Source organism: Nothoprocta perdicaria, unplaced genomic scaffold (genome assembly GCF_003342845.1).
Source record: "Nothoprocta perdicaria isolate Ctin4 unplaced genomic scaffold, notPer1 scaffold_107, whole genome shotgun sequence".
In the NCBI taxonomy this organism is placed as follows: domain Eukaryota; kingdom Metazoa; phylum Chordata; class Aves; order Tinamiformes; family Tinamidae; genus Nothoprocta; species Nothoprocta perdicaria.
The window spans coordinates 1,276,178-1,292,292 of record NW_020454172.1 but is presented as its reverse complement, the minus strand read 5'-3'; the positions used below and the strand labels follow the sequence as shown (position 1 = coordinate 1,292,292).

The 16,115-nt window shown below is 46.0% G+C and overlaps 1 long non-coding RNA gene across 1 annotated transcript; it reads right to left on the bottom strand.

The window, feature by feature from the left end:
- Positions 1-8,848: 8,848 nt before the first annotated feature.
- LOC112953272 lies at positions 8,849-9,733 on the bottom strand. The gene is made up of 2 exons (XR_003250557.1): positions 9,685-9,733; positions 8,849-9,127 (listed from the first exon to the last, which is right to left on the bottom strand). It is a non-coding gene; the product is annotated as an uncharacterized LOC112953272 (long non-coding RNA).
- Positions 9,734-16,115: the final 6,382 nt, after the last annotated feature.

Below are 16,115 nucleotides of genomic sequence, written 5' to 3'. Positions count from 1 at the left end.
CAAATCTGCGTTTTTACTATGGTCCCTGTTTCTGTAAGGAGGTAAATCTCTTGTGATTTTATATCACCGAATAATGATAATAACAATCACAAGCACAAAGAGCATGAAGACGACACCTATAGAGAGCATAGGGATAATACAATGTGTGCAGAGATGTATCGTTGGATTTAGGGTGCATAGGCTGTGGTTATTGCACAGTTAGTGCCAGAAAGTACTTCTTAATCAGAGATGATGTGAAAATGCATGGACACAAAGAGGTGGGAAAGAAGCACTGGAGTTTGGAGGGGTATCTCAGAAATTTTGGGACTGTTTAGGGGGCTAGAGGAAATTTCAAGGTATGAAAAGGGGACTCAAGCTCTTTGCTTCCTTGGCCCCATAAGCTTCTTCTACCTGGTATGTTCTTCTACCCCAKGTACCAAGCTTCTTCTACCCGGTAGAAGAAGAAACGCACCAACTTTCTCCCACATCCAGTGCCAGAAGCAGCTCTTCCCCRTCTCCCAATAACCTCTGCTTATCCGTCAGTGAAAAAACAGAGATCCTGCCAAGACAGAAAGCCAGAGGACAGCCACTTCCTTCTTCCTCCACAGCTTTCTTGTCCTGCTGCCGAGGATGGGGCCGTCCCTACGTCCTGCGAAGCTCTTCCTCACAGCCCCAGGCCTCCTCCATGTCCCTGAGAGGTAAACCTGGCCAGCTGCCAGCTCCGGCGGGCTCATTTCTCCAGGCTTTTGGCCAACGCCGAGCTTGATTAATAGTTTCCCAGCTTATTTTAGTGCTCGCTGCATTTCCTGTATAAAGGGGAACCAAGCGGCAAGCCTTGTATCAGGTCGGGTTCATGGTTAGCTGACAGGGGCAAACTTTGGAGAAAAGCCCTTTCGCACTCAGTCTCACCATCATCTGCAATGAGAATGACTAAYGTAAATGGCAGATAAACTTAGCCTAGACCTTATCGTGAGCTGGCACCCAGCAGGTGGTTTTGTGGCAAACAATTCAGGCTTTTTAGATGATTGTAGGTTGGTGGCAATCCTGTTTTTTTTTATTATAAAATAAACTGTCAAAACACCAACTACAGTCATTACCGATCTGGAGACAAGAGGAGTTTAGTCCTCAGTTCGTTGGCGCTTACTGGCAAGATGGGCTGTTTGAATGCTGATGAAGTCRATGATAAAATCCCACCCATCTTTCAGAAACAGATGCAGCTCCTCTACATAGATTATACTCCAGTTCTGTGTTGTCCTTCGTCTGTGACTATCTCAGGGTTTGGCTATTCAGTGCCATGATACCATCAGTCTTTGTTATTGCTGCTTCCTCCATGGTCATACTCTTCCACTTTGCTCTCGGATGATATTCAAACATACCCAGATGCTGGAACCATAGTCTGGTCTCTAGAATATTCTCCAAAATGTGTTCATTAGCAGATGAGTTGTTAGTGTTGCTTCTCACAATATTTTCCTTTTTTTTTTTTTTTTTTTTTATACAGTATTTTCCCAAAATCAGTATATATCAGATCTTGAGCTACCGTGCGATTATTTTATGGGAATGATTTCTTTTATCTGTGATTTATCTCCTTTGATGAACTCTCGGCCTAGAAACCAACCTTTCAGAACATGTAAATCTATAAAAGGATGAAAGTGAGAGGCCAAGGAGCAGAAGGGAGCACATGATTCACTGTTTCAAGTCCCCTTCAAAAATCTATCAAGTTCTCTTTTAAAATAAATGGAAACATTAGCTAGAAGACCAACAACCTTTCTTTTAATTTCCAATCAGAACTTCTCATGGCTGGTCTGTTGCCCATTTGAATCTATGTTTTTATATATAAAGTTAATCTTTATATGTATAAATACATTTTATGTATTTATTAAGTTTTACCTAAGATCTTGAGTTTTGAGGACGTTCATCAGTTATCGGTTCCAGGCCAACTTTCCTTTTCAACCCTATTCTTGCCATGTCCCAGGAAACTACGCATCCACCTTAAGAGTTTCAGATCTCCAGTTTAATGAATGATTTAGCATTTGATACGCTATTTTACTAAAACTCAGATATCTCTAATATACTACACGTTCTCCTTAGAGGATCAACTATCTTATCCACGATATCCAGTCAGCCTAGTATTATCAATCCATGGCAACCTGTATATGGACTACCATATTTTTCTATCTCTTCAACACAGCTCTCCTTCCAAACTTGTTCTGAAGGCCAACATAAAAGAAGAGCAGCTGTCACTAGTCTGGGTTGATTTTCATGTGTAATTTAATGCATCACCCCCTTGGGAATTGCAGGATGTAGGTTTTTATTGTCCTCCTGATGTGAAAATTCAGCTCAGATCTGAGCCAGGCCTGGAGGAGGGCAGCACATGGCTAACTCTACCCCAGCAAGACTCATTCTTCCCAAAGACCTACTGATCCAGGCAAATCGTTCTGTTTTCCCTCTCATTTCTTGCAGTCTACCACACCAATGGTAAATGGCAAGTACGTGTTAAGTATGGATGGGAAATCTCACAACATATTTGCACGAAGTAATCTGGAAACCTGGACAATTGAACCTTAAACACTGATGTAGTTCTCTGCCTCAGTTGAGTGAATGGCATTTCACTGGGAGGCTCTTATTCCATAGACACCTTCAGACATTTTTTCCGCTCTACTCCCACATACCTCCCCTAATGTCACAACTCATTTTTTATTCAGATTATTCCGCAACACTCATTGATACCATGACATAAGGAACCGCTACGCTTCTGTCCATGAATGAAGGACAGAAATCAATTTTAGCTTTATTAAAAATAATAAAAATTTTGCCTTTCTTACAAACCCTAAATAGGTGATGTTTGTCTCGGAATGTGATCAATTTAGGGCAAATTTTTCAGTGTTTCAAAGCCAGCTGGGATATTCTTGYGGTACTATAATTCAGATGCTGGTGATCGTCAATAAAACTAATTGCCTATACAGGAAGAATGAACATTCACTTCTCTTGTTTTTGTCAAATATAACAAAGTATATATTCTATTAGTATGCCATATGATAAACTTGCCAATTCCCACATTAACTACTTCTCATAAAACTACGACTACTTGTGAAATATATAWAAAAAAATAAAGTGTGCTTTATATCCGCATTGTGGGTGAGGCCAACTTTTCACAGGACCTGCCTGCTTTGTCATAGGTGCTTCTTGTCCCTCTGCGGAGGATGGTCACAGAAGTCCCTCGTACCCCGCATCCTGTCTCCAATAGTGGCCACATGCTGATTTCTACACAAGAATGTGAGATGTTTTATCGTTCCCCTCCTGCTCTTCCAGCATCTAAATATTTTCAGCCAAGGGGCTTCTAGACTGTCTTTCAATGTGCTTTTAAGCTAGGACGTCCTATGAGCCTAACACTGAAGGCTTTTTCAAGACCCTTTCAGTTCAGATTTGATTTCACTTCTTTTGATTCAAAGAGAATCAAAAACTTCTTTCAAGAACTTTTTTAAATCTCCAGTTACATTTCTCTCCCTGAACTTTATTTCAGCAATTTGGGTATTCGGATATCGAAAACTCATAAAGTGTAAAATGTTTTAACACTGTTTCCAAAAAGACTAAAGCAGGTCTGTTCATAAATTCTGTTATCAAGAAATGAGTGTAGCGCCCTGCCCGTCTCCCTTGTCTCTGTGACTGCAGGCAGAGTGAGTGCCTCTAYACTATGGAAAACCAAGATGACTCTTCTCAGGTTCAGTGATTTCTCCCTTTTTTTCTGGAAAGTTGTAACCTTTTTATGAGTGATTCTTACCCTCTGACAAAAGCCTGGCAGGCGTTTGAAGTGTTTTAAGCCCCCCTTTTTTTTTCTTTTTACACGGTTCTGTACATGCAGTCTTTCCACTAATATTGAAGGACTTTTGCAAATTCAAATAAAGCATTTGCCTGATGCCTGGACTGCCAATTTCTACCTTTATGCCTGCTTTTGCTGTTTAGATGTTGCTAGGTATACCCATGCTTTTCCTAGCTATGCATTTTATGCTGAATTTCACAGAACAGGGAGAGGAGAAGAGGAAGGCTGCAGAAATCACATGTATGGTGCTAAGATCTATATGTGTTTAAAAATCTGCTCTTACTCCCTCGAGCGAGAATGTTTCCTTACCAACCAAAACTGAAATTGCAGCTTATCTTAGAAAATCCCATTTAACAGAGGATATTATATTGATTGTAATATAAGAAATGAGGTCTTAGGTTTCCAGATCTCCATCTATCTGTTTAGATGAAGCGGAAATAAGAAAAGAACCACATGAACATATATGTATTTTTTTAAACAAGGAATACTCCCATTTCCTGTGAAGACATTCTGATATCGTGCAAGAAAATGACATCTCTTATCTACAAAGGTATTTTCCCCTTATTTGATGTCAGAGGGAAGGAAACCCCCAACCTGTCCCCATTGAGGCATCCCACAGTACCTATAATAATTAGTACTGTGCCTAGTACTTTTCCTATATGAGAAAATTTTCCCTTCAATTTAACATTCAAGGTGTACATGAGTATATATACAGGCAGCTTTGGTGTTCAAAAGGCGTGAATGAAACGTAGCTCTCCTGGAAGTGAAAATGCTGCTCCTCTATTTCTTCTTGTTGAGTTGCTGCCTGTCTGTCTCCATGGGCAGTGGTGCAATAGAAGAATTTGAAGACAACTTGAAGAATTTAGTGAAGCTAGGAAACAACGAGGTGGGTTCCTCACCTTTTCCTTCCCTTTTTTCTCCGGTTCCTTTGATGGAAGAATAAAACTGAGTGGGGCTCTCTGAGCTAGAGCGCGAGTTTCAGCCCTGGTTTAGGTCTCCTGTTTTCTGTTTGCRAAGGCTGCGATGCTGCAGGCGCCGTGTGATAACCTCTGTGCTGAGGCTGGCGCTGCAATTGTTTCCCCAAAGGAAGTTCAGAAATAGAAAAGCTGATACAGACGATAGGTAGTCAGAAATGCTTGAACAATGCCTCACTGAGAAGTGTCTGCTAACGCTATCTCGCTTTTTGAATTTTAGATCTTTCTTCACGTACCGAAAGGCAGATTCGAGGTAAGATTTTTTTACAGGTTCTTTGCTAGTGCTTTTGTTTGTCGTTTGAAAAATGACGCTGTTTTGTAATGGATTGTGAGCGTTAGGTTATTAAGACGAAATCTCTCCAAAATTGAATGTACATGCTTACCTGTATGCACATGGACTGCTCTGTTAAATTCAGTGAAATTGTTTGCATGCATGAAAACAAATAACAAATATTGAGGTCAAGGTCCTTGAGACCTTATTTTAATCCCATAGAAGTCAATAAGTTTTTACAGGGAGCTTACTGCTGAGGCTGTTTGCATCCTTACTGTATGACTACCACCTAGATGCCTAGATGTGACCTGTTCTCCTTAAATCACAAGTCACAGAGCACGATTAATACTTACAGAGCTGAAAGGCCCTTATCTCTGAGCAAACAGATGAATACAATCAAGATTACATCTGCGGACGATACTCCCTGTTGACTCTGACACACCGTAAACATAGCTGAGCTTGTCCCTGAAGCAGCAGGCAGGAGAAGTCGTCACACCGAAACTGTAGATCGGTGGTTTGCAGCCCGTGGTCTGCAGATTCCTCGGGGTTTTGAGCTGCAAGAAGGGGTTTCATGAAAAACAGCTAAGAAAAAGCCAACCTCTCCTCTGAAGATGTTATTCACAGGGGGAAATGGCTAGGAGTTTGCACTTTTAAAGAGGCTGAAAAGCAGCTTTTTTGTAGGCAGAATAGTATGGTGCTTCTCTCCTTCCACATGAAGATGTTAAAAGTTAAAAAACTTAGAAGKCAACATCATGCAAGGTGATGAGCAGATCTAATCTTCCCAAGCTGCTCATTGCGATGTGTGAAACTGCAACACCAACACATTCAATCCCTCTTTGCAGCTCTTTTTCTACTGTTGATTTATGTGTCCTTTTTAAAGACTTATTTTAATTTTACATGTTCATTTCTCTCCTCTTGTGGATTTTTAAACTAAAAGCATCCTCCCCCCCAAAAAAAAGAAACCAGAAAAAGTACCCCTATCCCTAATGGTATACAGCTAGATAAATAGACAGTAGGTCATTTCTGTTTCTGCTATGCCTACAGTTAGTAAATTTGGTGGGAGATTTACCCCATGTGACAAAAAATAATTTTACTCTTTGATTTTTCTTTTTAGTGCAGCTGTGTTCATCATCACCTTCGTAATACCATGGGGCAGCTGAAGTCAACTGAAGAATTTAAGAACGAGCCAGCGACAAAATATATTTTTCTGATGGAGAGCAACATGGCCCACATAATAAAAAAAATCAGCATAGAACATAGAGTAAGTTTTTTGTGCATTATCGATAGTGATTAAACAGGCAAAAAGGTGAAATTACTACGAGCGGACTGGCTCATATGTCTTCAAAACACATGAAACTGAAGCACTCTGAGCATCCTGGTCCACTCAAGTCAATGGCAAAATCTTGATACTGCTTTTGTATATGGCTATTTTTGTGGTGTGGAGCATTAGGGCTGTCAGTAAACTATGCTTTTATAGCAAATCCTTACCTGAAGCTCCTAGTAAACTGTGACTTCCATCCGTATTCCAAGTGCCTTAGACAAATCCTGGATTTATCCTTGGTCAACCGATAAACAGGAAATGGCCCTAAGTACATTTTATTAAGGAAATTTATTCTATGAATGAAGAAATATTCCTGATCTTCAGAAGTCTTCTTCTCTCAGTTCAGCCATGAGGTTTTATCTTTCTTATTAAACTATCGCTTTGAACAACAACAAATTCCCTGCAACCACATGCTCTTATTCTTATTTTTTATCCATATTATTACCCTTCTCTTCCTTACTCTAGGAACGCGAGGAAGACAGCTCCTGTCGAATGAAGGAGGTTTCACTTTCATCTGCCCTGAGACATTATAAAAGGTTCTTTGAAAAGCTGAATGAAAAGAACCACTGTGCTTGAACAGCAGGGCTGCGTGGGCACCTATGCAACACTAGAGCTAGTTCTGATCGAGAAAGAAGCTCCTGGAAAACTCCTCGGAGAGGCAGCACAACCTTAACAGGAAGATTTTGTCTCTATTATCAAATATTTATAGCTCTTTTTCTTACTACAGCTATTTATGTATTTATTTAATTTATAGAGAGCTTTTGTATTTTGTGGAGTTGTGATGTTCAAAGCGATTGTGAATGAAAATAGAATTTTAAAAGTATTTTTTAAATGTTAATTCTATCGTATTTTTTATATACAGGCCCCTGCATATGCCTTTCAGGGGCTATTAGAATATAAATATACCAGTGGGAATTGTAACAATATAAACAAAAAATAGTAAATAACGTCTAATCTGGGCTTCATTTTTTCCCCCCATTATTATTTCTTTATAAAATGAAAAATTTGTGATTTATTTTTTCTAAATAAAGATACAATATTATTCTAAAATCTGAAGTGTGAGAGAACAGTTGCACTCTTTCTAGTGAGCAGAAGCAAATGATGTTTTCCCAGTCAAACGCCGAGGGTTTCYGTGGGGATGTGAATTCATTTTCCTGCTTTTGAGGCATGAAGCGGTTGGAGGAACTGCGTGATCTGGGCACTGGGCAGGTTTAAATCAAACATAGYCACTATCCATGTTCTGGGGGGACGTCGTGGAAACTCTCCTATGAAGTAAAGCACTTGAATAAGTAATTCAGCAAAATTATGTTCAAGAAGTTGACTGTAGCGGGGAGGTGCATTTGTAAAATTATAACAGATACCCCCAAAATGACGAGAGAAACAAAAGGMTGGCCAAGAGCCAGGGGCGACTTTCTAAATCCTGCTTCCTTAGCAGGAYGATTCCTGCCTAGGCGACCGAGAAGAGTTCAGATGAAACCAGACCCTGGTTTTAGCTGGGCAAAAGTCCTTAATCCACTAGACTGTGGAATTATAGACTGTAGCTGGAAGCAATAAATGCAGAAGCAGAGAGGAAATGCAGGCACAGTGAGCAGCGCCGGGGCGCTGCCGTGGTCACACAGCAGGTTTGGCAGCGTGGGAAAAGCCGCGTTTYGGAGCGGCTCAACATGTATAGGGGACTCGGAGCAGTGCCCGTGGCTCACGCCAGGAGCTCTCCTTCGCGCCCGTGGAAATGACAGCACATCCTCGGAGATGCAGCGAGCCGGGGAGCCTGACCTGCAGCAGAGAAAGGGCGCTTTAACAGCAAAATACAGGCAATGAACAAAAACAGAGCAACAAATACACTGAAAAATTTGTGCTGAACGAATTATACAGTCACAGGGTTGCAGGCTCCTACCAATTTCATTCTTAGACAGGGCAAGTTAAAAGACTTTAGAAACAATGAGAAATCTTAAAGTTGCAAGAGAAGATATTGAAAGGTAAAGACGGGAGCCTGATGCAGCCGGCGGAGCCTGCGAGGCGGCCGGGAGCTGCAGAGCCTCGTGCTGCGGAGCGCCCTGCGCTGGCAGCGGCGCAGGGAGCACCAGCAGCCAAGGCTGGAGCTCGTCCTTGCACGCCGGCTGCTTTACTCTCCTATGGTGCTGAAAGGCTGAAGTTGAGGGTTTGAAATAACCCTGGAAAAGCCAGGGTTCCTAACATACCTGGGAGCTGCTCCAAGCTGCCCGGAGCCCTGTGCCCAGCAGGCTCCGATCGCCCAGCTGGTTGCTTGGAGTTAAACCTCGACTCTCCTGAAAAGCTGCTCGGATATTTCATAGTTGTTTCCAGAGAACGGTCACTCCCACGGAACATTAACGAAGCATAAACAACATTCCTCCAAAGGGCCCATTTCTTAAGAAAGCATTTTCCTTCGTGTTACTTAGGTCAGGATCACTCTTCGACATTTCTCAGCTTTCCTTAGGTCAGGATCACTCTTTCTCAACTTTCCTGGCTTAGGGCTGACACGGGAGAGAGCTGGGCAGCCCGCAGCATCCCAGCCTCCTCGAAGCACAGTGTTGGGATGCTTCCCAGTGCTTCATCCCTTGTTTTCCAAGGTCAGGATTTTCCAAGGTCCCTCCACCTCCCAAGCAGGAGCTCCAGGGTGCCGGCTAATGACCTGCTTTGGGGGTTGTCTTGCTGTTCTCACAGGTCCTCTGGAAGTGGGGACACCATAWCTACAGGTCAAACGGTCACTGCAGCCACAGGAGGTGACTGTCTTGGGGCTGTAAAATCTGCCAGGATAAGAGATAACTCAGTTCCAGCTTTTAAACACAAAATTTTTTACTCATGACCCAYTACAGAATGCCTTTCAGGTAATTCCTAGCATATTTATATTGTAGGGGAAGTATAACCARTTCCTGTGAATTTTTTGGCCACATGGAAACCCTTCTTTGGTGAGAATTAAGGAGCGCCCAGGATGGGGGAGATGCCCGCCCTGGTCCTGGACCTGATCCTCCCTGCCCTGGGGCAGGAGCACAGCCACCAGGCAGGAGGGTTTCCTTCTAATTAAGGCAGCATATTTTTATGTGACCAACCTCTGTGGCTGCGGCCAAGGTCCCTACAGGACCGTGCTCCACTGGCCGGAGCAGCAGCTCCAGAAGGAGGTTACAACAACTTAAATATTTCTTAGGAATTCCTTATCTTTAGGAAAGGATGCAGTATTTACTACCGAAGCTAGCTGATGAAATGCCATCTCCACGTGCAAGATTACACGAGCCAAAAGGTGCCTGTTTGTTAAGGGGGACTTAAGGAAGGAAGACAAAACTCCAAGCTCCTTATCCACCTTTACCTCTCCTGCCCCTGCGGAGGAGGCAGGAACAGGATCTGCAGTGTCACACGTGTCACTGTTGTCCTGGGTCAGGAAACACCCATGGCTCTGCACAGGCTGCTCCACAAGGTCCATTTTCCCCCTGTTTTCCTCCTGGACACGGAGGGGAGCAGAGGAGGGTCCCAATGCACTCCAGAGCTCCACTGTGCTGCACAGCTCCTCCGGCCGGTTCCCTGGCCAAGCACAGGGATGCCAGCTGCTTCCAGCAGATGTTGCCATCACCAGGGGAAAGTGATCCCAGGAAAGCTGTCGCAGGCTAATTCCTGATTTTCCCAAGTTTCCATGTGCTGGAGCTGGCGAGCCGGAGAGGCAGAGCTGCACCAGGGGCTCCGTGCTGCGCCAGCAAAGAGCCCTTATCAGAGCATCGCAGCTCGCGCTTATCTAGATGAAGGAGCAAAAGCAGCACTGCAAAGAGCTGCAGCTTCACGCTAGCGCTGCCCGCAGCGGGACACGGAGGTGGCAGCAGCTCCGTGGCTCCCGGGCACGGCTTTGGGTCCCGCTCGGCCGTGCCGAGCGCTGCGCCGCGGGCTGCTCCGTCCAGCAGCTCAACCCACGTTTGATGCAAGGGCCACGTGCCGGTGGTGAGACCTGCACAAGGACATGTGCAGAGCCACCGTGAGGTTCATTATAGCACTTGCAGCGCCTTTGCGCTGCCCGCCCTCCCAAACTGGACTAGCTGCAGGGGYGGAGGGGTGCAGAGCACCCCTGGGGTTCCTCTGCTCGCTAGCGCTGCCCTACTTGGTGCTCGCACTGCCCTTCCCCTCCTCGCTGCGCGCTCACACGTCAAAGAAACCTCCCGGGGCAACCAGGGGTACGAAGCTGGAAGATGTGATTCTAGTCTGTGCAAGCACGATTTTAAAAATCTTAATGATAAAAGACCAACACTTGGACAGTTATCTAAAGTAGAAGCTATCTAAAGCAGAAGAGGCAAAGAAAAAAAAATGCATTACCAAATCTGATTGGGAGTAATTAACAAGAGAGTTAATAACTCTGCAAAGGTGAAGAATAAAGCTTTTTTTGGGAGGAGATACCCAAATTCCTGATGAAAGACCAGCATGCGCTTGGCATTTGCAACAAAATGCTTATCTGTGCTTCCAGGGAACTGCAAAGCAAGGAGTTCTTGGGAATTTATGACTAAATAACAAAATCTGCCAAAAAAAAAAAAAAAGAAAAAAAAAGAAAAAAAAAAAGATAAAAGCACTCGGTTCATATAAGGTCCTAGGACGGAGTTATGATGCTGTGGAAACAAGTGAGACCTCAAATGCAGGGGGGAACAGAAGGAAAAGGCAGAAGGTGCTGGTGATGGTGCGAGTGGCAGCAGGATGAGGGGTGCCGGCCATGGAAGCTGGGCCAGGTCTGGGCATCCCTAGAGATGCCAGGCTCGAGCATCCCTGAGAACCTGGGAATCCCGAGCGGGCTCGGGAGCCGGAGCGGGAGCCAGCTGGCATGGGCTGGTACGGCTTGCCAGCCAYCACAACAGCCCGGTCTTGCTTAGGCACAACCTGTGGGAACAAAGCGGGCCTATGGAAAAGGGGAAGGTCCTGGCCCATCCCTGAGCCCTGCAGCAAGTTGGATCCAGGTTGTCCTTGGATGGAGGGAGCCAAGCGGAGTGTGGCCACCAGGTCAACCCCAGCAAGCACTCACTTCTGGGAGGCTCATTGCCTATAAAACACCTTCTGCCACTGCCAGAAAGTGATGGGGACCGAAAATGCTGTTAACACCCCCAGTTACCAGCTTTGCATGCCCAGCTTGGAAAATAAGCAGTGGGTTCTTGCTGGAGAGGAGCAGTCGGATAGAGCAGGGTGGGCAGTGCTGCGCTCCACAACAGCCCCGGACAAGCCATGGAGCCACCACCAACCTCAGACGTGCCCAGGGACCCGCAGGTGCCATTGCCACGGGAAGAAGGGGACGGAATGCATCCCTYCAGGATGCAGGGAAAGACAAGGACTCCCCCAGGACCAAGACATCGCCCATCCAGGCAGCTGGTGCCGCCTGCCACGGCAGGGGCTCCTTGCCGGGACCCYGGCAGCTCCCCGCGAGACCCACGGCACGATCCCATCCAGCCAGGCTATTGCACAARCACTGCTGATTTTCTTTCCAGGCAATGGTCCATATTTTTTTTTCCCCTGCATGATTTTTTCCACCCCTCTCCCTCCTCCCGAGGCTCTTTCCCCGCCGTGTGGCAGGAGGTTCTTATCAGGGTGGCACCGCTGCTTTCTGGAGAAGCGCACCCGCAGCCATGGCTCATCTCCCTAGACGCTGCGCAGCAGCTAAAACGAAAGGGCCACATCCTCACCTCGCTGCTACGGCCTTCTGCAGAACTGCTGACTGGGTAAGGAGGATGCCCGAAGATTAAACACAAAATTTACTGGAAACTATCTCTTCCAGAAAGTCTCACTAAATGGCCTTTTCTTTCCCCCCCCCCCCTTATCAGATTCAAAAATCACCCCCAATTGATCATTTCCTTCTAGAGACATGATAAATTGTAGGGGATTAGCCCTGGAGCGCTCGCAGAGCTCCGAGACGCCGGGGCCGTGAAGATGCATCTGTGGGTGATGCTGCTGGCCACGGGCGGCTGCGCGGCCGCCCAGCTGGGCGGCGTGGCCGAGCTGCTGGCGCTGCTGGAGCCCGTGCAGGGCGCCGTCACCGCGAGCGCCCCGGTGAGTCCCCTTTCATCCTCCTAAATGCAGTCACCTCGGTCGCTACATATCTTATTTTCTATTACYGGCTGAATAATCCCTTAATGCAGCATCCTTTTCTTGCCGAGCTTAAGAAGTCACCCGAAAGTCTTAATTACTGTATTATTTTTCAGAATTGGAGGATTGAAACTCCACTTCACACAGATGTAAGTAAAATCTTTTTTTTTTTTTTTTTTTTTTTTTTAAATAAGATTAACTTTCTCATAAGTTTAGTCACCTGAAACTAAAGGATCATCTTAAAATTATCTTCTCCACAGAGTACTCAATTTGTGTTTCAGATAAAAGCTTTGCACTTTCAATGTAATTTCTACACAAGCAAGCACTACTTAAAGGAAGATCTAATAACATAACTACAGCATTATTCAAAATGTTCAGACACAAGGCAAAGGAGTGCYGTGCAATGGAGGGAGCCAAGGCCAGCGGTTAATCCCAGTTTCTGCTGGGATACCCTTCCTGGGCCAGCGTATCCTCCTGGGATGCTGTGACTCAGCCTTGCTAAGGGAGGAGGGGGGAAAGGGACGTTTTCTGCTCCCCTCTCTCTGCCCCATGCACACAAAGACGTTTTCTCACCCCAGAATCTTTAGTCTGTGCTTAGAGATGGGCTGTGACACCGCTAGCATTAGTAACAGGATTAGCAGCATTACAACATTTTATCCTACTTATGCAGTTTTATGCAGTGGTCTGAGTACAAGACGTTAGCTGCTCCGGATCTGGGAATGGCTCCTGTCTTAAAGGAGAGCTTGGAATCCTCTTGCTTCCTTTGCCACCCTGCATCCCCAAGAGACCCCCCACGCCCCCCGGCAGCTCAAAAGACCTGCACTAACTCCCTGCATAAAGGGGATTTAGTTGCAAGCTGGCTCTTTTAACAGCCCCTTGCTCTCGCTGGGGCCCCTGCTCGTGAGGTCTTGCTCTGCGGTGCATTACCTGGAAATCGGGGTGCAAGGTGCAGGCATCTCCCCAGGCACAGCTGCTGCTTGTACAGTCCAAGGCTTTACTTCCCTATGGACGAGCAGGATAACTCCSTTTGCTGAGCAGTTCTCTGGCTTTCCTTTTCTTCCACCCCTCCCCAACCTCTCCTCACTTGCTGTAGCTTCCCCTGCACCAGGAGGATTTCCCTCCCCTGCTGCCCCCTTTTAAAACACTCCCACGGCAGCAAGTGCCCTCCCTTTCACCCAATCCCAGCTGCACTCACCAGATCTCGGATCAATCCCAGCCCCTAGACCAGCCAGACCATTTGCTGCAAGCAAATGACCCAAAGCYGCCTTAAAACCAATCCCGAGGAGCYGGGGCTAAACCTGGAGGTGGCAACAAGACTCCCCTGGGCACTGCAGAGCTCCTGCGAGGAGCACCCAGCCCTTGTCAGGGCAGGTAAATGAAGCCCGGTCACCTCCGTTTGCAAAGAGGAGCCCCAACCAGTAGCACAGTTTGTCACCCAGCTCTCTGAATAGAAATCAAGATAATTTTTTTTTCAGCAAACTAACTGCAGCGCCCAGCCTTCTGTAATTTCAGTTTTGCCGTTTCTTCTGTCTCAGAGTGTAACTTGCATGAACAAAATCTTTGAGGGAACGGAACTGCTGAAGAAAAAACTGGATATGAACAAATTTGGTGCTTTCTTCCAAAAATTTGAAAGATTGAAGCAATCGCTCACACTGCGCCCGGGAAAAGAGGTAGGAATTTGTTTCTGCGGTGACTTTCCCCAGTGATGATGCAGCAGGGCAGTCTGATAAAACGTGGCCCACGACTCACAGCTGATCTCTCACTGCTGTGCAGAAGGGAATCCGTTTTCTTCGGCAAATGCAAGGAAAAATCCTGCTACTAGCTCACATTTCTACCCTTCCCTAGCCATCAGTCTGACCCATCTCTAAAACAAGGATTCATTTATGGTTTAAGAAACACTTATAAACCAACATCAAGTTTAAAAAAAAAATCTCTATGCAATTGTTAAACATTAAACAATCTCATTCTCTTCATTAATTTTTCAGGAGGAGTGTGACACAGAAAGGAAGAATCCCAAAATTTTCATCGAAAAGCTGACAACGTTCATCCGAAAATCCTCAAAAACCCTAAGAGCRCCAAGCTATTAGTTTCCAGGCCTGCTGTACATGGAGGTGGGCAGTAAGGTGTATTTTTGTGTTAAAGGGTGCTCTGTGCGTTGGCTCCATAAGGGCAYGTCCCCAGCGGCTCCGTGATCGGTCACGGTGGGAACACAATCGCCGAAACCATCACTGGCAAAAGTTTCACCCGTGTTTTCAGAGGAAGCTTTAAATGCTTGATAAAGCAAAAAAGAAAAAAAAAAAAAAAGGATTATGCAAGACCTGACTAGTCGAGAAGCGCCTTGGTTTCACATGGGAAGGTCAGGGTTACATTCGCTGCCATTAATCGCAGAGCAGTCACAGCAGGAATGGAGCCGAGTGCCAGCGAGCAGAAGTGCTGCCAGCCTTATCTTAACCAGCGTGGATCTAATCCCAGTTTATATCTTAACCCGGCACAGGGGGGTCGCAAGCCGTGCCCAGAGCAGCGTGTGCTGCACGGAGCTGCAATGGGACTGTGTTTCCTTGGCTGCTCTTTCAAGGCTCCTTTWGGAGGAGGAAGATGTGTGGACTGGAGCAAAACGTGCTGGAAATCGCTCGACYTCAGGGTTAAACTTCAAGTCTCTGGGAGACGCTTCTGATGCTGCTGCCCCGGTGGTGGGACAGGGCTGGGTATCGCTCTTAATAACGTGCCCAGCAGAGCGAGGGCACGACTGACGATGCTGGAATCGGTGCTTTTGCTCAGCGCCCGGGTCCCCTGCAAACACCCACGTGCAGCAGCATCCCGACACGGACAGAGCAGCAAAACTGCTCTAGTGGCTTCTCTAGCGGCTGCCTTTGCTCTGAACCCAGGATGACCAGCAAAGTTCGAGTCGTGTAATAGTTCCCCTTCTAGGTTTTGCGTAAGTTTAGCTGCTCATATATCGCTTAAGAGCGAGGAGCCCCAGGCTGCGCTCGTGCCTACGGGACTGCCCTGGTTTCATGTGCCCACAGACCTTCCACAGGCCCCGAGAAGTACAAAACCTCTGGATTTCTCTCTACCTGCAGCTTTATTAAGATCAGCATAAATTTGCAGACTACTAGTATAAGGACATGGCCAAATCCACTGCCCACACTGATCTTCTCTAAAAACTAATGGTCATGATAGGAGTGTTTAGATCAATGTGTGTTTATTTTTATGCCGTCAGTTAAGTTATATCACTTTTACAGACATATGTACTTCAGAGAAAATATTTATTCTGTATTTTGACTTTTCTTATCAAGGTGAATAAAGGTGCTCTCTCCGGTTTYCACAAATCTCTTCCCAGTTCTTCCCGCATTTGCCTCTGAGCGCCTGCAGAAGTGGATCCCAGGGGTGATGGGCTGATTTCTGCTGTGGTTAGTGCTCCAATGCACTCGAAAAATCCCGGTTCCTCTGCATTTCCTCTGCATTTTGCAAGCCTGTGGATTCATGGCATGGGAGGCTGGGATAAGGCTGGTCTGGTTGCAGGCTCTCCAGCACGTCCCTCCCGATGCACACGGACATTCCTGGCCCGGGAGTGCCAGGTCACAGCTACAGGTATCACCCTTCCTGGTTCGAAGTCAGCACAGCATCAAAAATGAATTCTGACTAGAACTGGCTAAAACAAACAAGGGGAAAAAAAAGGGGGGGGGGAAAAAAAAA